Genomic DNA, 15,685 nt, shown 5'->3' on the forward strand with positions numbered 1-15,685 from the left:
TATATATATATATATATATATATATATATATATATATATACACCCTATACATTAATTAAAAGAATTACATCTACATCATGTCACACTGGTGAAAAGATTGATTAAAGAATCAAGAGCAGAAGCTTGTATTCTAGGATTGCAGGTAGAGCAGGATTTCTGGAAGCTGTGAGTAGGTTGGGTCCTGAAGGTATCTTCTCTCTAGGAGGTGGTGTTTTGGCTCCAGGGAAGGAGTGAGTCTCTTGTGTTAGAATCTTCTTGGGCTATGTGGTACCATTACCACATGTTCTGACTCTCTCCTCAAGGAATTCCTAGTTAGTTAGTCTCAAGTATTCTTACCCACTTGGGCTCTACTGCATTCCAAATTATCTTTATCTTATCAATCAGTGATGTTGATCATGTCCCTTGAAACTAAGATTAAACTCCCAAGGCACCTTTGTATAAGAGTAATACGAACTATTGGGCCCCAAGTGAGAAGCAAAATTCAGATGGACCTGAAAAATAAGATAGCAAGAGTCTGGGATGTACTAAGTCAGAGTAAGTTAAAGTGGTAGAGATTCATTACTACTTTCCCTTTGTCTTCCTAAGAAAGGTTATTAAGAACCTGCATTAAGCGAAGCAGTTTACTAGAAGTTGGCGATAAAACAATTAAAGTAAGAAACAGTTCTGACCCTGATGACATCTTTGAAAGGGTGTTTGAGACCAATGATAGTACTATAAAACCTAGGTTGAGTTTTAGAGATTTTTGACATGTAAAAATACACTGGCAAACTGGTGGGATAGGAAAGCTAGAGACATAACTATTAGGGGCCACTGAGTTTTGCAGGAGAGAACTGTTTTAACAATTAGAATTCAGACATACCAGAGCAGGGCTGAGCTGTTGTAGATTCAATGGGCTCTCTGTAGAACTCTGAGGAGAGAATTCAGAAGGAACTTAGCCTATGAAAAGCAAGAACCTTGGATAGTAGTTTTTATCAAAGGCTTAGTGGAAAACAGAAAGGGGCAATTGTGAGTATAGACAGTACTGACCATTCACAATTTGTCTGAATCTAGGAAGCACACTAGTCAAGAAATAAGGCATATTCTCTTCTAGGTTGCCTTTCTTTAAACTGTGGTTTTCATTCTAGTATAAAAACAGTGAAACGAATAGGAGGCATAATTGTTTCATTTAATTCTCACCATGAGCTTGCAAGTTAGTGGTATTATTATGAAAGATAAGAGAAAATGGAGACTCTGAGAATTTACATTAATTTTCAAGATTAAACTAATAAGTATTGGACCTGGATTTTAATGTGAATCTCATGCTCTAATCTAAGTGACTCTGCCTGCCCTCAAGGAATGGAGTAAACATGTGGACAGGAAAAGATTCTTAGAAACCGAAAATTTAATTCTTAAACAACAACAGCAGCAGCGACAACATTTCTGTCTATGTTATGTTTGGTTAAGCAAGAGAATGGAATAGTTCAAAAAAACAAAAAGCAGTCAAAGATACTAATGTGTTCTAAGGAAAATCTGGGTTTGGGCCTGAATTGGGTGGGTGTGAGTCTGTGAGATAGACAAGCCCCACTTTCAACTGATAAAGCCACTCTTCCATCTCTTTTTCCTTTTTCCTGTTCCCTTTAGTAAGTTAACATTCTGTTGAAAAACAAACGACAAAAGAAAACGATATATTGTACTTTTTGCCTGTCAGTGCTAAGCAAGGGACAAACCCAAAGGATTTAATTCAAAGTAAAATATTCTCTGAAACTTGGAGCCTTTAATATGACTAAAATATCATTAGAATTCAAAATTAAATTTAAAAATCATCTACGCTTCTCAATTATTTTGAGAATTAACTTTAGCACTATTTTTTTTTTCTGAATCGTATCAGCTCTAACACATAGTCATTAAGAAACAATTTGTTTTTTATTGCTATGTGCTGGATCTATAATATTATGTGGGTTGCTAGCTAGCCTCCTTCAAGTGGGCCATGAACTTTTAAGTTCTAAAAATATATTCTTAATTAAAATGTCATATTGTTAGGGTGAGATATATATGTTTGGCTTTTTTTTTTTTTAATATAGCTTTAGGGATAGATTTGGAAGACATTTTCTGAACAAGTACTTTAAAACTTCTTGTAGAACAATATTATAATCATTTGAAAATATATTAGAGAAATTGTCACTATTCAAATGTTTTGCATAACTTGTTTTTTTCTCTTTTGGTGTTACATTTCTTATTCTTCTTGTGCTTCCTCACATATCAGATTCAGTAGACTATATTGCAATGTCTTCAATGAAAATTTAAATACACAAAAGAGAAAATATTCTTAGTTTCAACATAAGATTCGACCTTACCTATAGAGAATTTTTATAAGAATTTATTTGAGCCAAACTGTTGACATATGGTGGAGAGCAAGACTTCAAATGCTCTGGAAAATAACAGTTTTGCAGCTTCTTTTATGCATTTGAAATTAAGGAGGGAATGGATAGAAAGTGGGAGAAAGCAAGGTAGGGATCAGATTACAGAATCCTTAACAAGATTGTGTGCTTTCTTAAGGGTTAAAACCCTCTTAGATGGACATTACTTCTGTCATTTCAAAAGTATGTTTCCCCAGATGCACAAGAGCAATGGACAGGACGGGCTTAAAAGCTTTCACTAAACAACTGGAGTTAGAGCGTGACTACCCACCATGACCTGCCCAGTTAGAAATTTATGATCAGATCACCCTGTGAGATTACTTTTCATGGAATACCTTTCTCTATTCACTATTTTTTCTTTTATGTATAACCATCTATGGACCAAAGGAAATAACATTTTTATAAATTTTATAAATTTTAAAATACCATTTTACAAATATAATTTATCGTTCTTGTTCTAACGTGTGCTACTGTTCCAAAGAGAATATATGAAAAAGGGTATGGTTATGGTATTAGATGATATGCTCTTGTCTCCTTTGTCTACAGTATTAGCGATTTTGACTATCGAGAGAATATATGGATTTTCTAGTTACTGCTTGTTTCTTGGTCCTTCCTCCCTAAAAAAAACCCCATAATTTATTTTCATAACATAAAGTATTATAAATAACATTATTTGTAAAAATTACTTTAATTTTCAGTTTTTGTTTTAGGCCTTACACAGTAGTAACACCTCAGCCTCCTCAAAATGTCTTTTTCTTTTGAATTCTCTGAGTGGAATGATGAGAATCAAATCATGTAATTGTACCATTTACATCAACATGTCAATGTAAGAAATGTCCTAACCTGTAGAGAATTTTTATAAAAATTTATTTGAGACAGAGAGGATATACCTGGGAGCAAGATCTCAACAGACTGAGACAAATTCTTCAGAGAATTAACAGTTTGCAGGTTTTTTTTATAGATTTGAGATTAAGGAGGAAAAGTAAGGAAGAATACATGAAGGTGGGAAAAAGCAATATTGGTATGGCATTATAGGGTAGTTAAGATTATGTGCTCTCTTGAGGGTGCTTATGGTTTATTTCAAAGGTGTGTTAACCTAGATACACAGAACATGCTAAGGCAAAGATAAACCTTTTACTTAAAAGTTATGTACCTGGGTGCGACTACCCACCATGACCTGTGGAATTTATGATCAGATTACCCTGTGAGGTTCATTTCCACAGAACTTTTTTTCTCCATAAATATAAAAATCCTTTCTCTTTTGAAGAAGTAAGGTGTACTTTTACTTAATTTTTTTTCCTTTGCAAATTTAGTTTATAATTATACAAATAAACAGAAACTGTCTCTGATGAGCAAGGTATTGAGAGTTCTGAAATTAGCTTTTCCTTAGGGCATTGTCAACAGAAGTTTGTGTAATAAAGAATTTAACCTTGCCCCCAAAAGAGGTCTGGCTTTTGCCTTGGACTTCTGGGAGGTAACCTTTAAGCCCTTGAGATGTCATGCCTGATGGGAGTCTGTTTTCCTTGAGACCTTGGGTCACTGGTGGCCACATCAGAAAGACTAAAAATTTAGTGAGGTGACTTTGAGTCACATGGTATCAGTGGACCTCTAGAGGGACGGCTGACTGAGATTGGACAATCAGTCAATCATGCCCACATCATGGAGCCCTGACAACACCTCTGAACACTGATGCTTGGTTGAGCTTCCTTGGTTGGCAACATGCTGTGTGCATCGTCATATTTTGAAGCCGGGAAAGAAATTTGCCTAGGACTCCATAGAGAGAGGAGAGTAGAAACTTTGCATTGGGTACCTTTCCTGAACTCTGCCCTACATGCTCTTTCTGTTGCTGATTTTAATCTATATTTTTCCCCATAATAAACCATAAATATGGGAATAAAAACCTTTAGAAAGCTCTATGAGCCTTTCTAATGAATTATAGAACCTAAGGGTGACTTTGGAGACCCTCAAACTTGCAAATGGTGTCAGAGCTGTTGGCAGTCTTGTATGGGGATTGTCTCCTCCAACCGTACTGTTGGCTAAAACTCCTGAATCTTTATTTTCCTAACTAGGAAAAATTCATGCTATAATTTTGGGTATAGAGCATTTAGCAATAGATTGAGGTTTAAAAACTAAAATTCAGGGATAAAAATTCTGGCATCTCTCTGTGTATGTTCATGTTTATGCTTGCACCTGTGGGTTTCTGTGTGCTGACTACATGCTTACTCTTGGTATGTTAACTTAAGAAACTCGAGGACTATGATGAACTTATGAACTAAAAAAAAAATGTGATCTACTGACTTTTACAGACTTTCAAGAATAGTAAGTCACAGGATTGGGTCTGTAATTGACTCATACATCACTGGAAATTGCCAAAAGCTGCCAGGGCAGCCATCACCTGCTCTCACAACTGTGGAGCTAGCAGGTATTCATGTCATCTTCTAAAGATTCTGTCATTAACCACAGGTCTGAAGGAACCCTTCATTTCTAATGGACTATAGATGTGTACAGATTCTTAAAGGTTCTTTATTGTCACCAAGGTATTGATTTAGCATTATAAAGAAAATATAGAGAAAACTAACATAAAAAAATTTTGGACTAAAAACAGACCTCAATTTGAGTCTCAGCTTTTTCTTTAATTAGCTGTGAAAACTTTGGCAAGTTTTAACCTCTGTGGTCCTTAATTTACCTAAAAAAAATCAGGTGAACTAGATTATCTCTTAGACCCCATGTGGCTTTTAAATGAGGTGGTGTGCAAGTAGTTTCAAAAACTTAACTTCCAAACTTCGGTCAGATTTCCAAACTTGCGTGACCACAGGCTCAAATTTTGGTGTTCTCTCTGTGCCTGCTAAGCTAAAGATGGAAAGTAAACTGCTTTTCTTCCTCCAGAAACAGGTGCAGTTGGGCATCTAGCTCATACAACTTTAAGTTGCATCTCAAACAAGTTTAGAAAACATTTTTATTCAAATTGTTTTACATGCCTATTTTTTTCTCATTTAGGAACTATATTTTTAATTAATATAATTTATTTTATAGCTCAGATTATTTTAACAAACTTTATAGCCTTAATTTATAAGAACTAAATTTTTAATAAATTGTTATAATTAAAATCTCTACTAATTGCAATATGATATTATAATACCTTGTACTTCATTTCAGTTTTCCCTCACCCTACCATTTCCAAAGCATCAACTAATTTTGTGATCTATATTAGGCTGTTAATATGTGTCATCATAGGGTGGATGAAAGATGGAGGAGAGTAATTGGGGTCAAGGAGAGAAAGGGGTGGAAGTCAGAAATAAAAAGGAGCGAGTACTTAATTTCTCTAAAATTGAGTATCATTTCATTTATATAAAACACTTATGTATATTTATGTGAATGTATATACATAACTAATTAGAAAAACTTATGTTTTAAATGAATGCTTGATATCTATCTGCTGATATATGGAAATAGCTATTTAAAATGAAACATGAAAAGACAAGTTACAGATAAAGATATATAGTATGTAAAGTAGTCAGTTCTGAAAACAAATACCTGTGTGGGGGTAATATATTTGTGTGTGTATTTGAATGAGCAAGGAGAATCTTGTGAAAGTGCATGCTCCAGGCTGCTAATGTGGATTATCCAGCAAGCAGGATTTGGAAGGTGGGTTAGAATGAGATGATAATCCCTTGTGCTACCCAGCTCTGAGATTTTTTTCATTTGACTTAATACATACATTCCTTTTGTAATTTGAAGAACATCAAATTAGATATAGAAATGTAAACTGGTAGTATTTGTTAATTTTCTTTAATATATGAGGGACTGTACATTGATGAATCCGCACTACTGCATATGTGTGGTTTTAGCTTAATACTCAGTTTATAAAACATCTTTATTTCATAAAACTTTGGAAATAATTTTCTTAAACATTTAAGCATTGCTAAAAATATAATTAATTAAATATATTGAACTACTAAAGCCATGATCCTGTTGAGTGTTTCAAACCTTTTAAACAGCAGGCATAACATACACAAATACAATGATTAACAAATATTAATGTACAGTAGTCCCCCCTTATCCACGGGGCATATGTTCCAAGACTCCCAGTGGATTCTTGAAACCACAGATGATACCTAACCCTGTATATTCTATGTTTTTACCTATACATACATACCTTTTTACTTCAAGGAAGCACTTTGCAGCTTCTCTTTGGCATATCTGAATTGTCATCATCTGCATGTTTTTTTAACATAGGTCTTTCTTCTGAAGTGTACATTGTATATGATATGACTGTCCCACATTGTATATCCTATGAAATTATTATTGTATAATATTGGTCCACTCTCTTAGCATTATTAAAATATTAGGAATGCATTATTGTCATTATAATTTAATGGTCATCCACAGAATTAGTCTTAGAAAATGAAGAAATGATACTGAGAAGTTAACCTATCTTTTTAAAACATTTGTCTAATTCATTATTTTAAAATACGATATTGAGCCCTCTTTCCACCTAGCTACAGTGAGACTCCATCGGTGATAATCAGTTCCTATTTTTACAGGATACTTTGCTTTACACATAGTTTATTGTGTTTACTTTTATCTACTCATACACAGAAAACAGTATACAACCTATACCTTATAAAAAGACATACACTTAGAAGAAGCAAAATGCCAGTGTGTATTAATGTTGTCTAGTGTTATTAACTAACATTATTATCTAACTAATGTTAACTGTTATTGAGTAGTACTGTGTAGTAGCATTTGCTGTTTATTAAATAATTAAATTTAAAATGTATTCTCCCTTGTTCTGTGGGCTAGGATGATCTGACATCTTCAGTGTTAAAGGTGACTGGGCCTGGACCAAGTCTGCACTACTCAAATGGTATCGCTCAGTGTCAGTTTCCATATAAATCCTCCTGAGGACCGAGCCTGACATGAAACAAGGACTGATTCAGGAAGAGGCCATTTCATACACCCAAAATCTCTGTCCTCCTTCCTCCTTCAAAGATCTCTAGATCTTGGAAAACTTTTCCTGAGGAGATGATTATATTTCCCCTACACCTACCCTTTTTGGAAGTTGATGTGGCTGTATGTGATTTGTCTTTCCTGAGCTGTTCCAAGGGGCCCACACAAATTCTTTCAGAGGCATTGTTTTCAGTGATGCCAAGGTGATTTTCTGACCCTCATCTCACTATAAAAAAGGAGAAAAATTGTGTGTGTGTGTGTGTGTGTGTGTGTGTTTATATATATAAATAAATTTGGACAGGGCCCCCAGCCACAGAAAACAGTAAAAAACGCCACCAAAGAATTCTCGTATTCCTCTGTGTCTGCATCCCCTTGACGTTCCCCACTCAGTTGCCTTGGTCTCTGCTGCAGTTTTGTCTCACGAATCTTTTGGACTTGTGTTTGCTTCTCTTCCTTGACTACTTGCTGTGTGTCCCATGCTCCTGCTTGGACAGCAGTATGCAATCATCCACTACAATTCTCTACGCCACCTGCAGGGGTTTCTTTCCATTCTGCTGTATTTGCCTAGTACCTGCAGAATGACATCTAAGGCAGTAATGAAGAGTCACTTGTATAGTTCAACATTTTATTATTCAGGTGAGACTTGGTCTTGATAAAGTAGTTTTATTTTTAAAATGTAAAGGAAGTTAAGAGATTTGGCACAGATTTATCCATTGAATAATTAATGATACAAAATGTTCTTATCATTTAAGATTGCTCTTGATTTCAGAATTTAAATGACATCTTTTTGTATTTTAAAATTATTTGATCTGCCTCCCACGTAGCAGTCTCTTAGAAACACTTGTTCCAGGACTACTTGTTCACCTTCAGAATTACTAGTTGAGATGGATTTCCAAAATAACAGGTTTCTCTCAAGTCACTAGGGATTCATTTCCTTTTGTGTATTCTCTTGAGTATTTTAATTCTAATAATACCAATACATATTTATAGTATCTTTTTAATTATTCATCATTATTGAAATAACTCTGGTTTAAAAATTCTCTTGTTCTCTACATATCAATAAAACGAGTGAAAAGGCAACTACTGACAACATCCTGTGGAAAATAATCTGCAAAAAGATGAAACAAAACATAACAAAAAACCCACAACGGTGAAGAATAAAATTAATGACCATAGCCTGACCCTGAGAAGCAAATGTTTTATGTTTTATTTTCTTTAAATTGTAAACACAATGATTAGATATGTCAGGCAGATTGCAATGTTAATAACTTTTATAGGTGGATGATTTGCAGCAAACGCCTGATTATGGTTGACTTCATTTAAAACTAAGACCTTTGCAGTGGACATATTAATATTTGCTGTTTGCTGCTTAGAATGCATTTTGTTTGTCACAACCTGATGCCTCAGAGGACCAAGGGAGAACATTCTAATTAACCCTGGGTGAGTTGCAGTTGTATGGGACTGCTCTGTGTTCTGTTTTTCTTTTTATTCTTTTTCCTTTTAGTAACTATAATAAAGCATACAATCAGAGTTTTAGCACCACAGGCAGAGTTCCTTTGTGTAAAAGTTCTGTCAGCGGTGCCACAAAAGCAGTGTTCTCCAGAGAGAACCAATGGTAAATAGATTAGAGATAGAGATAGAGATAGAGACAGCAGATTATGAGACTTCTCAGCCTCCATAATCCTGTAAGCCAATTCCTATAATAAAGCTCCTCTTATCTATATTTGTATTTTTATACCTATATCTCTATCTCTTTCTCTCTATCTCTTTCTATCTCTATATCTCTATCTCATCTCTATCTGTATTTCTATCTCTCTATCTCTATCTCTATCTCTCTCTCTCTCTCTCTCTTTTCTTCTCTCTCTATCTCTATCTCTATCTCTATCTATCTCTAATCTATTTACCATTGGTTCTCTCTGGAGAACACTGCTAATACAGTGGAGAATCCAAGTAATTTTTTTCTATGAAATTAATTCATGAATGTGAGCTAGTCATGTAAAGCTGAACATAATGTATTCATCTGTAAATAAAGGAGTTAAACAAAACAAACCCAATGTCCTTTTCAACTCTGAAAATCTGGGTTTTATTATACCTTTCTCAATAAGTTTTTATTCTTAGGAATACTAAATATTTTCTGTCCCATCTACCCCCTTTGCTCTCTGTGTGTTTGTATGTGCATGTGCCTGTGTCTTATATGCTCATCAAGTCTAGCAACTGATCTTATTTTCTAAGATTCCTGTTAAGAAAGCGGGAGAGTAGTGGTTACATAGATCAAATGTAAGTTCTCGGTGATTCATTTTTCTATGGGTCCAAATATTAGTTATGGTGTGTTTCTTCTTAAACTCTTGACTAAATTGCCTCAATATCTCTCATAATTGTAAAAAAAAAAAAAAAAAAAAAAAAAAGACAGTTGTGGATTTCAGTCTGACTGTTACAATTACTATAAAATTCTGAAAAATATTTATCTCAAAATATGAAACAGCTAAAAACAATTGTCAGCTTTACTTATCTGTTTGCCAGTATTTACTGATAGCCTATGTGTGCCAGGTTTGCTAAGTGATGGAAATGTGTCAACTTTCTTTGTCCTATCCATTAAAACATAGTAAGGGGCTATTTAGAATATATTTTGACCCACTATAATTTTAAAGTCTTGTGTCAACACTGACCTATATTTTTAATGATACATAGAGAATACCTGGTGTCTAGAATTGATTTCTTAGGAAACAAAATGTATCCTGTCATTTTAAAAATTCTGAATTAACAATGTATTCTTTGTGTTCTGTGTAGTTAGAAAAATCAACATTAAGTAGCTCCAGGGGAGAGGAGCCTATTGACATTCTAAAAGCTGGGCTGCCTTTGGTTATGCTTTTCTGATTACTTTTTATTGATTATTGCATACCTGCCATGGTTGAAATTGTTAGATAAACACTTTTCTATCAATACAGAGGATTTTGAATTATTCTTTTGATTTAATGAATCAAAAATGTATATTTATGGTATACAGACATAAAATGATGATCTACATACACTTGACAGTCTGTTTGTATGGTGTAGACAATTTGTACTATTGGATTATGAAGTGGAAGAGGGAAGAATAACAGAAATGAATTTACCAATGTGGTCAGAGCCTGGAAAATCCAAATTCCTGTCAGCTAGTTCCTGTCTTCTCTGGTCAGATTGCCTTGGTTCACATCTTAATTCCACCTATTACCAGCAATGTGATGTCAGTCAGCTTGCTTAAGAGAATGAAATTGTTGTGACATGGATGTACTCCTTGAGTGTCCATATTTTTTTCCTGCAGGCTATTTCACTTGGATTTTAAGCTAATTCAGTAAAGTTAATTCAGTAAGTGTATTTACTGGTTTACTGATCCAGCAACCAGAGAGGTTGCTAGAAGCATATACAGAAGCACATACTGGGAGCTAGTAGCATATACAGTCCAAATGGGTAAACTTGGTTTTTGTTTTTGTTTTTTTTCTCTGTGTGATAAATACACTGAAAAAAAGGCCAGCTCTCTTTATATAGGTAGATTTGTGTACTAGTTATTCTTTCTCAGCTCCAATTCTACTCATCTGTAATTTGTTGTGATGCTGGGACTGGAATTCTGCAAACTGTATTTTCCACACTTCCTTGTCAGCTGCTTTTTATATTGGGTGAGGACATATTGGAAGGAGATAGGACGGGAGAAGACACTTCTTTATTGTTATACTGTTGCTGCCCATATTGTTTCTGCCACCACAGTTGTCCTATACTCTAACTTCCTTCAGCCAACTCTGCAGGGTCCCCTCAAAGGCCCCAGTAGCAGCTCAGAGGCTCTGGCTCATTAGAGCTCTTGGGATCAGCTCTGTGAGACCTTCCTTTGATATCCTGTAACTTCATCTCTTTCCCTTTTGTTACTTCAGGTCTTGGGGTTGTGGCAGTTGCCTCATATTATTTCATCTGGCTTAACTCAGTATAAACGTAGGAAGAAAATCTTTCATATTAAGAAACTTTGACAATGAAAAGGTCAATTGTTAAAAATCTTTCTGGGCTCTTTTTTGTGGTGCCTCGGAGGCGGCCAACTGCTTCAGGATGAAGCTGAACATCTCTTTCCCAGCCACTGGCTGCCAGAAGCTCATTGAAGTAGACAATGAACGAAAACTTCATACCTTTTATGAGAAGCGTATGGCCACGGGAGTTGCTGCTGATGCTCTGGGTGAAGAATAGAAGGGTTATGTGGTTCAAATCAGTGATGGGAACAACAAACAAGGTTTCCCTATGAAGCAGGGTGTCTTGACCCAGGGTGTCTGCCTGCTACTGAATAAGGGGCATTCCTGTTATAGACCAAGGAGGACTGGAGAAAGAGTGCAAATCTGTTTGGGGTTGCATTGTGGATGCCAATCTGAGTGTTCTCAACGTGGTCATGGTGAAAAAAGAGAAGAAGGATATTTCTGGTCTCACTGGTACTAGTGTGCCTCGTCGCTCAGGGCCCAAAAGAGTTAGTAGAATCTGCAAACTTTTCAGTCTCTGTAAAGAACATGATGCCCGCCAATATGTTGTGAGAAAGCCTCTAAACAAAGAAAGTAAGAAACCTAGGACTACAGCACCCAAGATTCAGTGTCTTGTTGTTCCACGTGTCCTGCAACACAAAAGTCAGCGTGTTGCCCTGAAGATACAGAGTACTAAGAAAAATAAGAAAGAGGCTGTAGAATATGCTAAACTTTTGGCCAAGAGAATGAAGGAGGCCAAAGAGAAATGCCAGGAACAGATTGCCAAGAGACGTAGACTTTCCTCTCCGAGAGCTTCTACCTCTAAGTCTGAGTCCAGTCAAAAATGAAATTTTGTAAGAGTAACAAATAAATAAGATAAGACATCAAAAAAAAAAATCTTTCTTTTTGAAATAGCTGTACTTTCCTTGGGACTCTTTATGCAACTGAGTATGAAAGCTATGATGATAAAAATGCCTCAAAATGGAAGAGTGGGTGCCCCTATGTTTTTTGTGGCCTTCCCTTGCCACTACACCTATACTTGTCCAAACAATAGTTGACTTTATTCATTTGTTCTGTAAGAACTACCTGTGTTTATTTGCTTCTCCTTTCCATAATACTACATGAATAGTCCTAGAATAAGCATTAAGATAGCTTTTGAAGTCTTTCTTTAAATTAATCCCAGTAACATTACATCTCAGAAAATTCCATAAAGCTTAAGACATGACAATGACATAATTATCTAGATTCCAAGATTTTATCTTTCTACAAAGAAAACTATTTTGCTTTTGGCAAACAGTTGGAGTAGACTGTTAATTCAATCAGGGATTCTTCTGATTTGCAGTGGGGTTTTAATATCTATAAGGACAGATCTTCAGGTTTATGTCTAGTTTATCTTTACTCTTCATTGTTAGGGTTCAAACAGAAAGCTTCTGGTGTTTACCAGTGACCTATCTCTTTGGTGTCTGTGAACTACAAATTTTGTCTCTCCAGCCCATATTAACGAAAACTCTATTAACCTTTTCCGTTTCTTAACTACCCTTTTTATCCACCCTTTTTTACTTGGCTCCTTAGCCTCTCACCCACCCACTGCAAATGAGTGAAAAGATGTCTTAGATATTGTGCTCACTTCTCTTTCTCTCTCTCTCTTTTTTTTTCTTTTTTTGGATTTTGGGCCCTCAGATCCTTGATGCCTTAACGCCATGGTTCTTTGATGTCTTTGAACCAATTTTGTTTGTTTATTTGGTTGAAAATTTTATCCAGATTGTTTAAACTGCATAAATTTGATGTGTAACGTTGTTAAGTTTAATATATACAGTATATTACTTTGATACATTTATATATTGTAATATGATTGCTGTTGTAGTGACATCTATTATGTTACATAATTACAGTATAATATTATTAGCTATATTCGTTATACTGTTCATTAAATTTCTATGGTTTATTTACTATTCATTAGTAAACACCATCACTCATCATACACACCCACACCCCTAATAACCACCATTTTACTCTCTGTTTTTTTACAGGTTTAACTTCTTTTGCTTCCATACGTAAGTGATACATACTGTACTTGTCCTTCTCTATCTAACTTAGCATAATATGATCAAGGTCTATCTGCCATGGCAAATGGGAAGATATCTTCCTTTCTTACAGTTGAATAGCATTCCACTGTGCATATGTACCACATCTTTTTTATCCATTCATCCATTGCTGGTCATTGGGTTATTTTCGTATCTTGGCTATTGTGGATAATGCTGTGATCAACATGGGAGTTCATATATCTTGTCAGAATCCTGTTTTCATTTTCTTTCAGTAAATACCCAGAAGTGGAATTGCTGGGTGGTATGATAGATCTATTTTTAATTTTTTGTGTAAACTCCATATTGTTTTCCATAGTAGTTGGACCAATTTACATTCCTATCAATAATGTATGAGGGGCCTCTTTTCACCACATCCTCACATATTTCTTGTCTTCTTGATAATATGTATTCTAACAGGTGTGAGATGATATCTCATTGTGGTTTCAATGTGTATCTCCCTGATGATGTATGATGTTGAACACCTTTTTATGTGTCTATTTGCCATTTTGATGCCCTTTTTGGAAAAATGTCATATATGGCCTATGGAATAAGAAGAAAAAGAAAACTTTGCAAACCATATATTGAATAAGGGGTTAATAGCCAAAATACGTAAAGAACTTTGTCAACTCAATAACAGCAACAAAAATGTGGTTAAAAAAATGGCAGAAGAACTAAATAGAAATGAAATACAGACAATGTCTATTTGGATGTGATGCCAACTTCTCAGAAAGAATTAGAGGATTAAATTTGCTTGCTTCCAACCCCCCTTCCCAAAAGAGATTTATGATAAAGTTCTTTCTGAGTATTTTTGCTGTTGTTGTTAAGCTCGGCTTTTAGGCAGATAAAGGACCTCAGGAACTCAAATGCCTTCAGTTTAAAATAATTTTTATGTGCAAGTGGCATGTTCTGGGCCCCTTCATGTGTTTTGAGTTGAATTGTGCCCTCTAAAAAGATCTGTTGAAGTCCTAATCCTGCTGCCTGTGAGTGTGACATTATTTGGGAGTAGAGTCTTTGCAGATGTAATTAAAGTGAGGTGGGTCCTAATCTAATATGATTGGTATTCTTTTAAGAAGAGCAAAACACCATGTGAAGACACAGACACAGAGGGAGAACACAATGTAATAACAGAAGCAGAGATTGGAGTGATGCAGCTTTAAAACAAAGAATGCCAAGGATCTATAGCCATCACGACAACATAGTAAGAGGCAAAGAAAGATTTTTCCCTACAGGTTTCAGAAGCAGCATGGCTCTGCTGTGGGGGCACAAAAATAACTTTTCTCCCACCTTCTAAATTATTCTAGCTGTGCTAATAATCACATTAACAGGATTATAATCAGATTAACAGGAGAAAATATACAAAGTTTATTACAGATGTACATGCAAGGGTTGTCATAAGGTAACCCAAGATGCACTGGACAGTTGAGGTTTATATGGCATTCTGGACAAAGGATAAGTGGGACAGGGGTCTGGGAAAGTAGGTAATTCACTGGTAGGAGAAAAGGCAAACATGGTAAACAAATTCTTGCTTACAGAACTTCAATGAGATACAACTTCAACAAATGGGCTTTGTTAGATTTCTTCGTGTCTGCTACATTTAGTGCATATGTGCTAAGGTAAATATCCTAAAGTTATGCTTCCTTCCATTAAGTATTTAAAAAATAAAACATCTGAATTCCTTTAGGCGGGAAAGGGGAGAGTCAAAAGTTCTGAGTTTTTTGTTTCTTAACAATCAGTTTGAAGTAAATATCCTAAAAGGCACATTTTGGGTGGCAAAAATTTGGTCCCCTTTCATGCTAACATATTTTGGACATATTAGCCTTGAGAACTATGAGATAATACATTTCTGTTTTGTTTTGTTTTAAGCCATGCAGTTTGTGATACTTTGTTATGTCAGCCCTAGGGAACTAATATAACCAGGAATAATGAACCTAGAAAAGACCTCTTTTATTACCACGACATTTTTAACTTTTAAAAAAAATTACATAAAAACCTACCTTATAACTTTGAAAAGCTGAAAGAAGGAAAAGACACACACACACACACACACACACAATCTAAACCAAAACCCAGACCACCTCTGTAGTTTATAAATTGATTTATCCAGATTGAAAAGTCGGTTAGGTGAGCCTAAAACACCAAGAAGATTGAAATCCCATAAAAGTTCAAGCAAAAGTTAGCCTAATCTGAAGCTGTTTTATGAGTAAATTATTTACTCTATTCATGAATAGATGCTATCATTTATTCATAAACTAATAGCAAATGAATTGTTTGAAAGAGGGCAAGTGAT

General features: G+C 35.1%; 1 pseudogene; it reads left to right on the plus strand.

Moving 5' to 3' along the window:
• The first annotated feature begins 11,416 nt into the window (after nucleotides 1–11,416).
• Nucleotides 11,417–12,184, plus strand: LOC120596792 (40S ribosomal protein S6-like; annotated as a pseudogene).
• The last annotated feature ends 3,501 nt before the right edge of the window (nucleotides 12,185–15,685 follow it).

This window comes from Pteropus medius, unplaced genomic scaffold, assembly GCF_902729225.1.
Source record: "Pteropus medius unplaced genomic scaffold, Ma_sr-lr_union100, whole genome shotgun sequence".
In the NCBI taxonomy this organism is placed as follows: Eukaryota; Metazoa; Chordata; class Mammalia; order Chiroptera; family Pteropodidae; genus Pteropus; species Pteropus medius.